This window comes from Alligator sinensis, unplaced genomic scaffold (genome assembly GCF_000455745.1).
Source record: "Alligator sinensis unplaced genomic scaffold, ASM45574v1 scaffold141_1, whole genome shotgun sequence".
Taxonomy (NCBI): Eukaryota; Metazoa; Chordata; order Crocodylia; family Alligatoridae; genus Alligator; species Alligator sinensis.
The window spans coordinates 736,816-754,957 of NW_005842221.1; the positions used below are offsets into that span (position 1 = coordinate 736,816).

General features: G+C 39.9%; 1 long non-coding RNA gene across 1 annotated transcript; it reads right to left on the reverse strand.

Moving 5' to 3' along the window:
• Positions 1–1,617: 1,617 nt before the first annotated feature.
• Positions 1,618–5,121, reverse strand: LOC112550841. Its single transcript, XR_003094879.1, has 3 exons — positions 5,003–5,121; positions 4,631–4,662; positions 1,618–1,754 (listed from the first exon to the last, which is right to left on the reverse strand). It is a non-coding gene; the product is annotated as an uncharacterized LOC112550841 (long non-coding RNA).
• Positions 5,122–18,142: the final 13,021 nt, after the last annotated feature.

An 18,142-nucleotide genomic window follows, 5' to 3' on the forward strand; every position in this document is an offset into this window, starting at 1 on the left:
CCGCTGCCCTCCCCTGCCCCTGGGCGACGGGACCGCCGAGCCCTGCTCTCTGCCGCCCGCCCGCTCGCCCCTCAGCGGAGGGCAGCGCGTGCTGTGAGGGGCGCCCGGCTCCCGCGGGAGGCGACCCCGAGCTGGGCCCTCCGTGACACCCCGTCCCCGGGGGCTCGGCACAAGGGAGCGGTCGCTCTCCCGCCCCTCAGCAAAGCAGGGCATTCAGACAAAGAGCCACGTCCCTTTGAGCCCCCTTGAGAGCCCCTCCCTGGGCGAGATTTGTGGAGCGTTGTGGGGAAACGCCTGATCAAACTTAATATTTAAAGCGGGGGGGAAATCGCTGGGAACCCAGCGAGGACAAGCCAGGGATACAAATAATTAAAAACAAGAAGAAAAACCTTTCTTGGAGGAAAGGGGCAATGGGAGTGAGGGGCAGAGCTTTGTCACCCGTGGATGCTGGAGGGAGAGAGGGACAGCAAAAAAGCCCCAGCCAGACCCAGGTCCCTCTCCCTTAGAGCCTCGGTGCCACAGGGGAGACTGGGCAATGGACCTACGGGCTGACCTAGGGAACGGCAATTTTTATGCTCTTTAAATTCAAAATGTTAATCCTGACATTCAAAACCCCTTTCTAGGGGGAGGCATATCGTACAGATGGGAGCCTCTGGCATAGTTTGCAGCTGCCAGTACGTAAGCAAGTCAAGGCTTGAAGTCTAGCACCGATAAGGTGATGTGAACTTTACTGCTAAAAAGTTCACTAGGTAAAAGGAGTTGGGTAGAAAACGTACATGATTTAACTGCAAATGCTGATGGGACGTTTTTATAGGGGCCGCTGTCTTTTTTGAGGTTGTAGTTTTTCCAAAACCAGAGTCTGAGGAACTGATCCAAACAGAGGTGGTGAAAGATTATTTGTAATCTCTAAAAATAATTTTGAGGAAATGAAGGGATCAGAGTTAGTTTTGTCCAGTTTTGCTAGCTGCTAATGAGCAGTGTTAATGGTTAGCTAATCATGTCACCAATTCCTGGGGCTCAAGAATACGCTTCACAAAATGATCCAGGAACTTTTGGCATTGCGGGTTTCTGTAAGGTCTCCCTGAGTTTGGGCAAATAAATTTTGTTTCTGAACCAATGTTTCAAATGCAAAAAGGTGTCTAAAAACCAAGCAGGGCTGTTTCTGATTCCTACATTCGCAGGAAGGTTGTGAAAGCCTGCTTTCATCTGTTCAGTTAAAATGTTTTTAAATGCAGCCTGCATTTGAATGCAGCCTTAGTTCCTGTGGAATCCACTTGTTTTCAAGTGGGAGAAGAACATGTCCCACGTGGTCCCCAATGTATTTAACAATTCTGCTCTCAAGGTGAGAGCTTGAGTTGAATTTATTTTGCCCCTTCAAAGCTCTGTTGGCTCTGGAGTGGTAACAGCAGGAAAATAAAATCAATCAATACAAAAAAATGTATTTTTGCTGCTAATAATAGTAGTGAGTATATGCAGGGAGCTGGTCTGCTACTCCAAGAGATACTATTTTAATACAGATGCTTTTTAAATTAGGACTACATTTTAAGGCCTTCTGATTCATCTTAGAAAAGCTTGTAATGCCTTCTGTCTAGAGACAAAGCTGCCTTTATTACAGATCTTCTATGCATCTTTTCTCCCATTTTATTTATGTCATGTATGTAGACAGGCTTCCTCTGCTCCTGCTGTTTTTTCCTCACTTGAACCACTACTAGCTGCTGTGAAGATGATTATGATGTCACTAAAAGGAGATTGTACTAGAGTACGGGTAGAAATAAGGACAGAGGAAATGTTCAGAAAGAAATAACTTGTTTACATTTAAATGCCACTATACAATAGATACAAAGTAAAAAGACACTTTATCCAGAGAATGTTTCAAATAGTGTTTTGTACCCAAGTTTTCCACGAGAAATTAATGTCTTTTAAAACAAATTAATGTCTTTTAAAACACTTAAGGGACTGACCAATTTATAAGACTAATGACATTCAAAATTACAGTTGCAAACCCATTTCTAAATCATATTTTAGTACCTCATTACTGTGACTCATTACATATTAAAGTTTATCCACTCTTTCGAGATCTCTGTAAGTACTGCAGCTTCAGTGGGAGAAATTAATATTTCACTGTTCCTTTCTATAATCTGATGTTTTACCTTGTCTTTATGAGTCTTTCAGTCAGTCATGGGGAAGAGAAAAGGTTTTGTTTTTTTTAAATATAGGAAAATGTGATTAAATTATTGCAAATTGCCTGTAGGATTTAGGGGCACATGCACTGCAGTAAATTAAGTTGCTTTAAACTCCCTTGCTAAAGGGTTGTCATTGCAAGTCAGTGTTCCTTCAGCTTCTTTGGCAGTTATATTTTTGGGGCAAACACTGTCTGCCGTGGATGTTGTGCTATGTAAGAAAATTGGAAAGAATGGAGGAGGAGGAAAAATGGAAAAGAAAGAGATGGAAGAAAAGCAGCAGTGTAGTGAACTCACTCTTATGACTTGCTGTTTATTTGAGCAGGCAAGACAAGGATTTTAATCTGCCCCATTTCTGAACAATCACAGATGTGAAGAGAAAGGGAGGAACGGATTTTAACCTAGTTCACTTTTTAGCTCAAGGTATTTTTTTTATTTGACCTCAGTTTAATGGAAATAATTCTAGAGCAAAATGTAGTGCACATGTTTAGTTTCAGTTCTTTGAGCATACGGACTCTACTTAATATTCTGAATTTTTTCTTAGTTGGCTTTTGGGACAGTTTGTCCAACCAGAAATTTATAAACCTGGATTTTAGGAATCTCTGGTCACCTTTACCAGGCACTTCCTAAAGTGCATAAATCTAGTTGACCTGTCTGATTCTCTGTCCTCTAGTTGAAATTATTTACATATTTTATAGCAATATTAGATTAATACTGAGAATACTTGCGTGTTCAACTCTCTACTGAAAAACAGGATTAGAATGCACTGGTATTTCCGACTTGCTTTCAGTGAATGTATTCACAAAGACGAGGGTGGAGGAACTGGATGATTTATTTTTGTATTTTCTCCTTTAAGCAAAGAAAAAAAAAGAGAGAATGCTTTCTCATAACAGAGGAGGGAGGTAACAGCACTTGGCGAAAACATAACGTTTTGCTGGAAATTATTTTACTTTGTTCCTGAAAAGTATGCTATTTATTGGCAGGTTAGCACAGTGTTTTACTTGTGTAATATGAAATTAGTGGAGGAGGGGGTGAAGAGACCTCAGTCCAGATTATTGGTGACAGTAAATTTGTTTTCTTGTGCTAAATAGGCATAAAATGGGTTTATCCAGCTACCTAGTGGAATACATAGACAGTGTAGTTGGGCCTTTCTTAACCTTCTCTGCCCCTACTGCTTTAAGCCTCAGCACAAGACATAGCCAGGTCATTTCTGTACCCTGATATAGTCTCAAAGTGCTGGAACACCCCATGGCCACAATTTTTCCAACTATTTAGTTGGTCTAATAAAAAAATATCACATTTTACCCAAAGAACCTTGTCTGCCCATGGTCAGAAAACATTTTTCCTGGTTAAAGAGGCTCAGTATTACATCTCAGCTATCCCCCGTTACTAATCATTTGCTGTGTTTTTGCAGTTCCTTAGCTAAACTCATTAAAATCACACATTATGAGTACCACTGATCATTCCACATCCTCCTTGCAGCAGCAAAACAACCAGCCCATCTCCTGAGGTGAGAAATGTGTTTATCAAGTTTCAGTTCCATGCAAATTATAACAGTTTTTAGATGCATGCTGAGAACAAGGGTTGTGCTGGACACCCTTAAAGACTGAATGCCTGACTCTGCAGGAAGCAGAAAGTCAGTTTATTTCACAGATTGTTTTTGTTCTTTCTGATGCTTCTATGGATTGAGTTAAATCATTCCTAAAAAGTAAATAAATACAGCAGAGAAAAAAGCAAATAGTTGTGTAAATAGGATTGGCCTGCTCGTCTCAGCTGCTGAAACAGCAGAATGATTCAATTAAATAAATAATGATTTTTACCAAACAATATTCATGTTAATCTGTTGCCAACACATTTCCTGCTATTTTGGCTGCTCTTTATTCTTAATGTTCAATAAGAATGCAACTGTGTTAACTAAGAATCCTTAGTGGTTCTGTATACTTCATCACCTTTCTCCTATGACTCAATGGTGCTTTATAAGACACTTGTTATGGAGGGAAGCACACACACACATATAAATTGGGATATACTAGAATTAAAAGGATAAAATACAAGAAAGAAGCTTATTTTCCTGCAAAGATTGTGATGATAGATGAGGACTATTTTCTCTTGCTGGCTGGGTTTCTCTTGATGGCTAGCTGGAGGGTCATCAGCAAGTCTAGCACTGTAACTATTATCTTTATCTTGCTCTGTCACTTTTATTAGTTTTTCAGCCTTTGCAGTGGAAGTAGTTAGTGTGTGAATGTATAAGGCAGAGCACTCAACATTTTCTGTGATCTTCATGATGTGATTTCTGTTATTCCACTTTTATAATATATCACCAGGTTAGGGTCGTTTTAGGTCTCTGAAACATAGTTGGAGAACTTTTTAATATAGAAACAGATCAAAATGGCTATTTTCATATAGGCTTTGTGGGTATGTATTAGCATTTTAAAGTAAAATAAACTTACAATTAGAAGTTCTAGCATATGGAAGGTGGAATCTGATGGCACAGAGAACCAAATATAAATAATAGAATTTACACAGCATAAAGATACTATACAAAATGCCAAATTCTGTTCCTTGGCTTTTCTATGTTGTAGAATCATATACAAACACACACACTCAAGATAGGTAAATGTTTCAGAAAGCACCTGTGAACATTTGTTCACATTTCTAAATGAATTTGCTCTGGCTCTTTGTTCACCTCTGGCATTCTTTCTGTGATATTTTAGCAAATGACTTCACTGGCAAAAACATTCATAGAAACAGCACTTTGTAAGCAAACATTGGAAAATATACACTGAATTTTAAGGATCAGATCACAATGCATAAGAAGGTACCTGGTTTCTGGACGTTAAAGAGGGCACACATTTCTCTGTAGAAAAATATTCCCTTGATGTTCAGTTATTTTTGAGAAATATGTATGTACACACTCTCATTTCTCTCTCCACAGATCCTACAGATAGCACAGCTGGAGTCAGATGATATTTCGGCACTGCTGTTCTTGAAGTTGCCAGAGAAAAAAACCCAAGACTTTACACTTGAAGAAGCTCAAAAGCTTTTTGTCTCAGTTGGTAGCCCTGTTTTTTTAAATAAAAGGAGGAGTAAATGTCTGTGAAACAAGCTTTTCTAGCATATAATGTGCATGCAGCCTTCCTATGCCCTGATGAACTATAGGTAATTACCATTTGGTTGGTGGCAAAGAGTCAGCTCTGAAGCTAATGTGGAGAATTAAAGCAGAATGTACAGAAGGCAGCACCAAAGGAAGACTGAATGTACAAAGTAGAGAGATAGCATGGTGGGCTATCTGACTCATTGGTCTCTGGTCAGAATAAAAGTATTAGATAGCTAAACTGCTGTTCTAATTCTTATCTTAAGATCGTTTCAGTCACACTGAACTATTTGGACTTCAAGATGGATTCCTGACAGTTCATTCTTTAGAACAGTACCATGGAAAGACGGTCAGATGAGGATCATACCAAGAATGCTGTGAATCATCAAATGGTTTAGGAGACAAAGGATTACTTCCCTCATTTCATTATAAACAGAGGCTGGGCATGGAATATCATGCTCACAAGCCTGAACAGTTTGTACTTTTGTTTAATTATGTGTATTAAGACAGCTGATCCCTGAATAGTTCATCTGTGCTATTTTCTGCCCGGTGCCTCTCCTGGGTCTCAAGGAGGTCTGTTCCTTTGCAGCTGATATACAGTTTGGGAGAAAATGAATGAGGTTCACAACTCCAAGGTCCCTTAGCTGACAGTTCTGTGAAGGAACTGAAAGCCTGAATGAAGAAAAAGGGGCCTTTGAGGTTAAAAAAGTTCCCACAGGGTACCCAGAGTGTTGCCTATGATGGGTGAAGACTTCATTTGCATGATTCCACAGTCAAGCAGTCTTATTTCGTATGACTGCAGGGCGGGTATAGAACTCCTCACTCAGCATGACCATGCCCAGGATTGTCTAGCTCAGGCATGACTGGCATGTGTGGCTGTGGTGGCCCTTTCTGCCATGAATAAGGGATACCATTTGGTCCAGTGTAACCAAATTCAGTGGCACTGTCATGTGATATGTGCTTGATCGCTCTAATTTTTTAAGCAATATGTAAGAGAAACCATATATACAATATGTATGAGAACCATAGACTGTGTATGAGAAACCATATATACATACGTTCAGGCAAGATTTCTGTTTGCTCTGGGCTATTGTCATGCATTTTAGACTTCCAGCACTATTTTTAGTATTTTCTCTTCTGAGCTCGCTTGTCTGATAAATTATTCCTTTGGGAATAAATTTGATCTGGAAAGATGCCTAAGGCAAAGCAGACTTTCCAAATTGTTTTTCTGGCCACATCAATTTAGGCCTAAAGAAACTGCAGCACCATCTGCTGTGGAGTAGTCTGAATTCTGGGAAACTGCTGAAAGATGCATTAAACCATGGAACAATCATTTTACATAAGATGTTGGATACGGTGCAGGACTCTGACTGAAAGGGGGCCAAGAATGGAGTCTCTGGTCCAGATTTGTGACAGCTTTGATGTTTACTGGGGGGCACAAACCAAACTCAATTCAGGCAGAACTAGCCAGAGGAGGATCCCAGGTGTGCCAGCACCCAGAGACAATCTCTCTAGCTGGTCCAGATAACTTCGTATTTGTTCTTTAGGTGTTTATTATAAAAATGAATATACATTGCTGTAGAGGAAGTCAAACAGAAGGAAGTATCTTCAGTTAGTTCACTCCCCAAATCTCTCTCCTATTCCCTAGTTTCAAATGTAACCAAGAGAAAGATATCCACATCAGATTAGGAACTGCATTTTTGTTAGTTTTTTTAACAAGTTTAAATTTGTGCATGAACAGTCTATTATGCAACATCCTCAACAGATGCCCTTCCCTGGAAACAGAAGCCCTTCAGAGGACTGAAGAACGGTACTGTGATACCAGAAAAGTTGTCTATGTCTGTACCAACCATACTGTTGGTCCAATGAAAGATATCACCCACAAGAATTCTTGCCTTTCGCACATCTCCTGGACCAGATGTTGAGGCAACAATATCACCTCAACACTATCTTCTCAGGAAATAAATTTGATACTTTGGAGAAGTACTGTCACTGAGAGCTATCTAGGGTTTAGATAGGCTTAAGTGAACTTAGATGGGCCAACAGCTAAGTCATTCAGTCACCCATTACAGAAATGCTGAGAGCAGGATGATGCTTTGTGTAATTATTGACAGATGTCCACAGGACCTGCACCAGAGAAAGGGCAGAAGAAACTGCTTGGCCTAAGATGCTGACAAACTTTGGATTCACTGGAGGGGTGATCTCAGGTGAAAGGAAGGAATGCCTGAAGACTTTGGTGCCATATTTTCTCATATACCATACCTACTGTATCTTGTTTTTGGGAAGGCAGAATGAAGAAAAAATATTTTGTTCCCAGGATTATGGCTGCATTGAACAGGGACAGAGCCTAATTTCACCTAATTTACCCTCCCTTTCCTGCCTAACTAAAGCTAAACCCCTAGCTGCTGCTAAAGTTTGGCCTCCATGGATAGATGTAGGATATTGAAAAGAGCTAAATAGTCTCCAAGGCTGTGAAATAGAAGGAGAGAGACCAGGAACAGGTAGCAGACAGCAAAATTGGCCAAACAAAGATTGGCGTATTGCGTGGAACATCAGAACCATTAAAAAGGCGAGACTATGGTTAACACCTGTTGAATGAAGAATGATACACCATTAAGTCAGTTGACTCCCTCAGCTGCCTGAATAGTAGGGCTACTGCTGCTACATAATACAGCAGAAATCAAAGCAGGGAGCTTCTATTTCAGGCAGGAAATCAGTTTTACTGCTTAAGACGGGCACCCCAATTTTGTGGGGGTTGATTTTTGGGGAAAAGGTACATCTGCTATGCAAGAAAATAGTGTGTTTTCAAAGACCTACAAATCTCAAGAATTTAAAAAGCACAGTATATGTAGTTAAAACAGTCCTTTGCTAAGGGATTTTCTTGTTTTTGTGCCTCTTCACCTCTACTTATGCTGTTCATAGCCCTTGTTGCAGAGACAGATAAAGACTAACACAATTTTTCAATAATCAGCTTTATCTTTGATTAGGAACTCGCAAACCGGCTAAAGCTGAGGAGTGAAATGTTGCCTTTGTAGAAGCTAATGGTAGTTTTTACTTCAGTAAAGCCAGGATTTCACCCTATTAATCTGATCCTGAAACTCCTAACATTCTGTTATTGGCCACACAAGTGAATCACAGAACAAAGAGCTTGTTCTTTTGGCTTAATTTGGTACTCCTTTCTTTTTAGCCTTTCTTTTTGTGAATGTCTGCCATGGGCATCCAAGTATCTGTGTTGTACAATGATACAGAGACAAATCAGACAAGACTTTCAGCTGGTATGGATCAGTGTGGCTGTATTAAAATCCAGGAAGCTACACTAATTTACACCAGCTGAGAATCTGACTCACTATACATTTGTACATGAGAATCCATAACTACTTCAGTTCTTTGTACGCTTGAGCAGATTACATTAGCGGCAAAGTTCCTTGGGTCAGGGAATTAAAAAAATCTAAGTAAGGAAGCTCCAGGGGATAGTTTATATGAAGAATACTGCACAATAGATTAGCTCTGGGATCTTCATAGATCTCTACAAAACTCTTCTCTACAGGATCAGGCCCTTAGGGTGAGAATCTTTTAGACTTATGGGCGAAACTGGTAAAAGAAACCTATTGAACAAGTAATATGTGTGGCCAGCAAAGCCTATGTATTATTCTTGGGGTTGCTCCTTAAAAAACAAAACCCTTAAAAAAAATCAGGACACTTAAAAAAGTATACAGAAGATTTTACATATAAAAAAGCATTTTACACATGAAAATGGCTCCAGTGCCTCATTTTTTATAAATGACCATTTTCTTTTCTGAAAATTACCAAAATGGTTTCTCTACTTAGATTATTTAACTACCTCACCTTATCAGTAACTTTTCAGTAGCATTGATCAGGGCAACAGAGTGAGTCTATTCAGAAATACCTAAGAAGGGAGTAGAGGGAGTTCGGATCTAATTCTCTTTTTTTTTTTTTTTTTTTTAACTGTCCCAGGAAGTTTTTAAAACCTTTATGTTTATTTTTCTGTCAGAACGTTCTACTGGGAGCATTATAGTAGCTTTCTTTGGATCTTCAGAAGACTAAGACATAAAAAACATTAAAGACTAGTGATCTTTGCTTTATTTTGCTCACACTGGTGTTCATTATTTAAAGGGATGTTCATTTCTGTAGCAGCGAGTACTGCCAGATACAGTTGTTGGAGTGGGAGGTAAGTGAGGTGTAAGGAATAATCCTAAAGCCACTTTCTGCTCCAAAGCTGTTTCTTGGCTGAAGCACCCCATTTATGGAGGATTAGAATGAATCTGGAAAGGCCTATACAGGAGGGAGGGAGGCAACCACTCATTTACATATACCATATTTACTTGAATACAAGATGAGGTTTTTTCCCCTCAATCAGCACGAGGGAAAAAAGCCTCTCATCTTATATTTGCATACAAAGCAGAGGGGAGAGAAGACTGCTAAGCTTCAGTCGGGGCCAGTCAGACCCACAGCAGCTTCCTGCCCCCCACCATCCGCTAACCGACGAAACATTCAAGCAGTAAGCTGTCATATTGAATGAAATAGTTTGAATGTTTGTAATAGTTGCCCATTAGCCAGTTTAGGAAGAAGACAAGATTTATTTCCTTATCTAGGCCATTGTTTTGGTCTATGTGCGGAAGGTCCTGACTTTGCTCAAAGTCTTAACTCTTGAATTTTATCTTTAGAGGCCTTTAACAAAGAGAACCTAAAAATGACCCTTAAGCAAATATCCCAAATTCCGAGAAATCAAACCCTAGGGCCTTTGAAAAAATTGGAAAGAAAAGGTCACTTGCAGTGGTATGGAAGTTCCCCAAAGTAATTAAAATGATCAACAAAAGAAACTGATTACCAAGCAAAAGAATCTGTAAAGTAAGATCCGAGCCCAAATTTGGGGGTAGTGACAGGTTTGGGTAGGAGGAGCCCAGGACGGCATAGTTCACGCTGAAGCTGCAGAGCACCCGAAAGGGACTGAAGGAAGGGGACTTAGTCCTATCACTGCTGAGGCCAGCCCATTAAACCGTACTACTGAGGCCAACCCATTAAATTGTACTACTGAGGAATGAGACCATATTTAGGTGTTTGGCTTCTCGGAATTCTAGGATTGTAAGTATGATATGAAAATAATAGTATTGATTCAAATTTAACTTTTAGTTGTAACTGTAGTTGTTTTTGTAATACTAATTCTTATAGCATTGTTTGGGAAGGGAGTGCATTTGGAGCATTGTTTCTGATATATGTAATTATTGTGTTCTTAATGTTTGTGGTATTTCTTAAAGCTAAGCAGTGTTATATGCGTAGCAAAGAATTTTTAAATAAAATTGTGTTGTATGAATTAAGTGTGTAATCATTGTGAAATTGTGCAATCAACTAACTACTCCCCCAGCCAGTGCATCAAAACAAATCAGTAAATTGTGTGGGATCTTCTCTATTCCATAACCCACTAGAGACATAAGCCTGTGCAGAGTTCTGTGCTGCTGTAGATACATGTCCTGCACTGCAGAGTTTAAAGCTAGCATGATTACATCTGGTCAACAGGATCTGTTGATGCACATTTGGACCAAATGTGCAACAACAGCTTCTGTTGACCAGATATAATCATGCTAGCTTTAAACTCCCCAGGCAAACTGCTTGAGCATTTAGTCAGGGTACTAGGTGGGATTTGTTTCCTGTACTGAACCCAGTGCTGTTACAGCTATACTGTCGTTAAACTGGCTAGCTTGGATAAAAAAATTAGCTTGTGTATATTTACAGAAGCTGTGGCCTCACCTTTTACAGCAGTGTAAATTCACCCTGCCCTTGGGTAAGAAAAGAGCATCTTTAATAGCATACTGATAAACTTTGATACAGTGAAGTCATGGGCCAAAATCCTGACCTTGCTGAAATAAAAGGCAAAATTCTTGTTAACTGCAGCAGGCTCCAAATTTCACCTTTGGATTCTGCTTCTATGAAGCCTCGTTGTAGAGCTGCTTGTGAACATGGAACTATTGCAGTATGTTCCTGAGAGTTTTATACATGCACTTTCATAACAGCTGAAGGATGGGGAACCTTCTTAAAATGTGAACATTTATCACAAGAATCAGGTATTCCCTGTATTTGTCATTAGTTATTTGATCTTCATAGTAACAAGCTAACAGAACTGTCAGTTTCTCCTGGCTACTTGTGTTCTGTGACTTTGCCTTTTGTGATAGGAAAAGCTAACAAAGTGTAGCATATCGAGTATAAAATCCCATTTAGACTATACCTTGCATCAGTCAATTAAATAGGGCACAGCAGACTCACTTCTTCCTTCTGAAACAAGTCAGAGCTCCAGATCAATCACACTTTTCATAGCAACAGCTTCCATGTATGTTTTCCATCAAGCACAGTAGTCTAAATACTACAATTGCATGTAACAGAATTAAGAATTTTTCTAAATTGTAATAGTAAAATTCATTGAATGTAATGCTTGGATTAAATATTATTTTTTCATTATTTTGTACATTTTAAATTGGAAGCCCATTACCCTGTGTTCTCTATAGACTAAAGACAGCAAAAATCCATCTTGTATTAAAAGTGAATCACCTTAAGGAAGTTAAAACAAAAATCCAATTGTTCACTATCTGTTATCTTTAAGAATTAAAGGGTTTCATAGTTTCATAGTTGGTAGGGTTGGAAGGGACCTGAGGAGATCATCTAGTCCAATCCCCTGCCGTGGCAGGAAAGAGTACTGGGGTCAAACGACCCCAGCCAGATGTTCGTCCAGCCTTTTTTCAAAGACCCCCCGGGGAGGAGCGACGACCACTTCTTTTGGAAGTTGGTTCCAGGTCCTAGCTGCCCTGACAGTGAAGTAGTGCCTCCTAATGTCTAGCCTGAAACTACCCTCTGCTAGCTTGTGTCCGCTGTTTCTTTTAACTCCCGGGAGTGCTCGGGGGAACAGGGACTCTCCCAATGCCTGCTGGTCCCCCTTGACTAGTTTGTAGACTGCCACTAGATCCCCTCTCAGCCTTCTCTTTTGGAGGCTGAACAGATTCAGGTCCCTCAGCCTCTCCTTGTAGGGTCTGCCCTGCTGCCCCCTGATCATGTGGGTGGCCCTCCTTTGGACCCTCTCCATATTGGCCACATCCCTCCTGAAGTGCGGCGCCCAGAACTGGACGCAGTACTCCAGCTGCGGCCTGACCAGTGTTGCATAGAGGGGGAGGATCACCTCCTTGGACCTGCTTGAGATGCATCTGCAGATGCACAAATAATATATAGTAATGGGTGAAAGGGAAAGAAGGGGAAAATGGTAAAAATCTGTAGTGTTGGAAAATGAAGAGAAAAGCACATTCTAAAATGAAGTTAGCTGGAAAGTCCTACCTATCCTTAAGGATATGTGGGGGAAAACACTTAACACAGTTCAGAATCAGCAGATATAGATGTGACAGGGTCAGTATATGAGGGTTGTATGCTAATGAGACTCGGGAACAGTGAAAAGAACCATGCCATCACAAGTCTAAATAGGAAGCTATTTTCCTTTTTATCCATGCTTAATTGTTAAGAAAAGAATATTCTCTGTATTTTTCATACTATTTCCATATTTTCATAGACATGGAAATTCCCATATTGTATTTTGAGAATGGTCTTTCCTTAAAAATGAAGGCCTATTCAGGGTCAACCTTATTTTCCTCTAGTGCAGTGGTTCTCAAACTTGTTAGATTCCAGACATCCCTGGATAAACTCATGGTATGCCCCCCCGGAAATGACAGTTTTCATTCTTTTTTTGACTACAGAAAAAAGATTTTTCTGCTGCAAAGAACTCAGACCACCGCTATGGAATTTCTATTTGAAATCTATGGGTGCCTATACATAAGCAGAGAGGCTGCTCTAATGCGCTGTAATGACTGATTACAGATTAATCAAGTCTGCTGGAGTGTGGTAATTACCATGCTCCAGTAGCCTGGGGCACTTTATCTAAAGCTCGTTCAATGAGCACGGCACCAAAAAAAGACACCCTCCATGACAGGATTGGAAAGTATCCCAGATCTATTTGACCAACTTCTCCTTATGTTTCTATTGAGCTCTTATTGGTCTCAACATAAGAGGTGAAATTTAATGCTCTGTGATGATTAGACAAGACTAAATGATCTAATGATCCCCTCTGGCTTTAACCTCTTTGAAACTGCCTTGGTGCAACCAAACTCACGTCTTCATTTTAAAACATGCTGCAAAACCTTTCATTCAAGCTTTTTCTGAAAGGGAGGAAGGAGGAAATGTATTGGTCTGCATTTTTGGAGAAGTTCTTTAGTATTGGACATTATGTCCTTTTTGTCTTTTACTATATTACTGTATGAATAATTCACTGAAACTGGCTGTGCATGTTGAAAAAAAAGATCCTTTCTTAAGGTTGGGTCACAGAATTAAAAATAGCCTCAAGCATGTTATTCATATCATAAAAATATATTTTGGAAAATACATTCCCTTCACACTACAGGTAGTGTAATTTTATTTTCCAGGTGATCCTAAACTGGCAGCACAAAAAATCAGGTGAATGTCAGCTTCCCTCCCCTAGGGTGCTGGGCTTGGGGGCAGAAGCTCCTTGCAGCCAAGTTATTTTTCACTACTTCTTTCATACTGTAATTTTCAAACTTCTAGGTTATTAATCATATTGCACACATTTTAAAAGTATTAGTTCTTTGCTCATAAATTACAAAACTCTAATCAGCTTAAACTAGCAGACAGTTTGTACAGCAGTCCCCAGCATCCAGTCAGTCCATAGAGAACCCTCACGCCATGTAAAGCCTCAGTCCTCAGAACCAAAGGCTGTTACAGTGGTCCTTTCAGGTATTTCTAAGCCACAAGGCCGATTCAGCAAAGACTAAGGCTCTGCCTAATATTTTTATACAATTGATCAAGTAAACATCCACCCTGGTTCCTTCAACAGTGCTTGATTGCATCATTCTAAAATATATATCTGGTTTGAAACAATTTTCATTGAGCTCTTGTATAAGACTGCCCTCTGGCGGTTCTACTAGTATCTTCAAGATTTTGGGAAGAGATGGCCACATTTACAGGCAAAGGCCTCCTCTATGGAATTGGTGCAATGTCTCCTGTGTTTGTAGGATTTGGACAGTTACTAAAGGTGAAACCACTTCTATTGCATGGAGAGATGAAGAAAATTAATTTGATTTAAATGGTGTCAAACTAAAGAACAACTTTCTGCACCATGGGCTAGCTAACAGGCTGGAGAGGCATATAAATGAGGAATAAGAAATGATAAAATATAGCTGGTGTAGGGTTTGAAAGAAAACTCTAAAAATGCCAGATATAAAAGTATTCAGAATATACCTATTGTCTGTTCAAAGTTGTACAAAACTGCTATAGCAAGCTTGCAACTCAACAAGCCCTTCCTGCTTTCAGATTATACTACAAACAAAACACTAGTGCAATAGAGTTTTGGCAATTTGGGCTGCTTCTCAACTGAAGATAGGCTGATTTAGGATTCAAGTGGAAATCAGGCAGAATTTAATTCTAAGTGGAAAAAAGCAACATGCCTGAGAAAAGCATCTCTCTAGGCTGTAAACAACTGTTTAAAGCAGGGGTAGGCAACTCCCAGCATGTGTGCCAGTATGGCACGCAAAGGCATTTTGCTTGGCATGTGTGCCTTGCAGCAGATGGTGGGGGAGCCACGAGGGGCCTGATCCTTGTGGCAGTGCAGCCCTGGCCCTTCCCTGCTGTCCACCTTGAGGCATGTGCATACCTGCTGTTGGCAACTAGCTGGGCTGGGGCTCTTTGAACCCTGGTGCAGCTGTTTGCAGCCTCCCCACCTCCTGCTGCAGATGGCAGGGGCCTGCCCAGAGCCTGGGCTGGCTGTGGCAGGTAGCTAGGAGGCTGCAAGCAGCTGCACTGGGGTCTGTGGAGCCCCAGCCTGGCTTGTTGCTGGCAGCGGTGCGCATGCATTGGGGCAGACAGTGGGGAAGAGGCTGGGATTGCATTGCCACAACAAAGATTGGGCCCTTTGTGGCTTCCCCTCTGCCTGCCCCAGCACACCAATGTCTAACATGTTGAGGTTGCAGGTGGTTTTGGCACACTGCCCAAAAGGACTGCTGACCCCTAGAAGAGAACCAGAAAGAAGTATAGGATCAGTTATACAAAGAAACTAATCAAGCTGAATTTCAGAGAATCCAATGGGGATGTCGATACAAGAATATAGCCTGAAAAAAATCAGAGTGAAGGAATGAGGTGGCATAGTAGAAACAGGCAAAAGTATCATAAGATTAGGGAAACTGTGCTGCCACACAGCAGAAACATTATTGTTGCCTATTTTAACCCCTGAATACCAGCGAATTAAAAAAAGAAATACTTTTGTGATAGCAATACTTACATCATATAAAGAAAATTAACCAAAGACATCTACTGGAAAACAGCAAGAAGTCCTAAAAATTTCAACCTGATTGAAAATGTTAGACCACCAAGGGTGCCTATACACATGCTCCAGGATGGGGGTGAGGGAGGGCATTTTAATTAGAACGCCTCTCGAGAGCTGCTTCAATTAAAACGCCCGCAGCGTCTCATGTCTTCAGTGTCCCATGTTTCAAAATGACAGTGAGGGCACTTTAACTAAAGCTTGTTCGATGAGCTTTACTTAAAGTGCCCTCACTGCCATTTTGAAATGCAGGGTGCTGAACACACAAGACACAGCAGCACACTGGAGTGTTCCCATTAGAACACTGCAGCAGACTCCACTCGAATCGAGGCGGCTCTGAGGTGTTCCAATCAGAATGCGTTGGGGCACCTGTAAAAGTGTCTCAAACGACTCACTGAATTTGAGATGCAAGGGGAGAAGGTAGCAAAATAACAGTGTTCTAGGATAGGATTTCAGTAAAACAAGTTTGAAAAAATGGAGGATAATGCTGGGTAGTATTAAAAAAAAATTGATGGGGAAGAGCTAGAGGAAATATGGAAAACAGATAAAATAATCACCCTTTAAAAAAAAAAAGAAAAAAAGATTAATCAGTTTTAAATTTAGGGGTAAGTCAAGCATGACTAGATGCAACTTCAGTAATGGAGATATTTCCTCTGGCACCTCTAAACCAACAATGGGGGATAGATAGATCACTCTAGAGATCCAGTTTGATGGTCTCCTCTTAAAGAATCCACTTCTTCCACTGTCAGGATACTGGGCTAGATGGACCAGGATGGCACATATAATTAATGAATACTGGAAACAATCCAGCTCTTAAGATGTACATTACTCTTAAAATGCACATCACTATGGCATCCAGTACTTGGGACACTAAGTATAAGTTTGGGGAAAGACACTCAAGGAAACTAGATATAATGGGAAATGGGAAGGTGAAAGACAATTTCAAACGTAAGTCAGGTTTCAGGGGATTTTGACTAGGGGAATCATGTTGTTGGGAAACAGTATCACACAATCATTGAAAATTTGAATAGTTTCTTACTTGGAGATTCTTGGAATTTGCTTAAAAGGAAAAGAAAAAAAACCCTGATCCCATCTCCAAAGCAGAACATTTGAGAAACATTTTTGATCATTAAGGAAAGTGCAAGTTCTACACATGTATGCTTAACAAATTTGGAATAAATTTTAAATTTAAAAGCAGATGAATATAAGATAGTGAGATTTGTAATATGCAAAATTTCGAGGAAAAAGAGGGGTGAGTTATTATATAGAGTTGAAGAAACACAAAAGCTTAATCTCAGCTGAAACACTGTTGGAGAATGAGAGGAAGAAAAGAAAAGAATGCAAGCTTGTAGACATTGATTTGGGTTAAGGGAGCACTGCTGATGGAAGTTAAATATCTGACTATTGTATATTGTAGGGGTTTGGATACATTTTTAAATGTTCAATTTGTTATTTTATGAAATTACAAAATTGGGTTCAATAATAAAAGTTAAAAACGATGATAGCTGACAGTAGTTGAGGAACAGATTAAAAATCAATTCTTAGAAGCGTCTCAGGAGGAAAGTCACTAATAGGGCTTTAGTTTCTTTGTTGAGAGGGTATACAAGATTTTGAGAAAACAATTGGTTGCTAAGTATTGCTATGTTAATTGCATCTTATTTCTCTTACTATGACAACCCCATTTTAACAGTACCTCCTTTGCAATCTTTGTTATTTGGAAGCATGAACTTTTGCAGCACAGGATACTGAAATCATTTGGCAAAAGATCCAAATCTCAAACTAATAACAACATCCCTGTGAAATATGAATGACTATGAATGCTGAACTTAGACATATCACTTGCTTCTAAGAGGCATATGATGGGAATACTATTATGGCAGGTAAAAAAACCCAAATGCCCCTTTCTTCTCAGCTTACGAAAGTCATTCAGTGTTTGAAGCAGAAAACCATTTTCACAAGTATACCAGAGCCTTTTTCACAGTAGCCTACTTTTATTTGCTGTTTTTCAGTGGACTATAATTTGCTGCCCAAATGCGCTTCTGGTATAACATTAATTTTCAACCTGGCTAATTTGATTATACAGCAGCAAGGGGAACCGGGACCACTTTATGCTCTGCTAGCAAGAAAATCATTTTTGCCAGCATAAGCCAAAGAGCAGCCAGACTGATGCCTGTTTTATGTTCAACGTGCTTATAGTTTCTACTGTTCTAACTACTTTTTTTTTCCCAGTAGGACATAGCACTGCACATGCAAACAAAAAAAAGAGAGAAAAGAAACCTCTTTCATTTATTTTCAAGTGGTTAAGTGAAACATTTTTTTGCTAATATTCTCATTCCAGGAATTGCAGTTTCATATATCATCTATATTTCTTTTTGCATGCAGACTTGCATTAATACATCAGTTGTTATTTATAACACACCTAAGTATGGGTCTTTTGGGAAAAAGTATCACTCTTAACTTCAGGAAGAAGGTACAAACTCTCCAGAT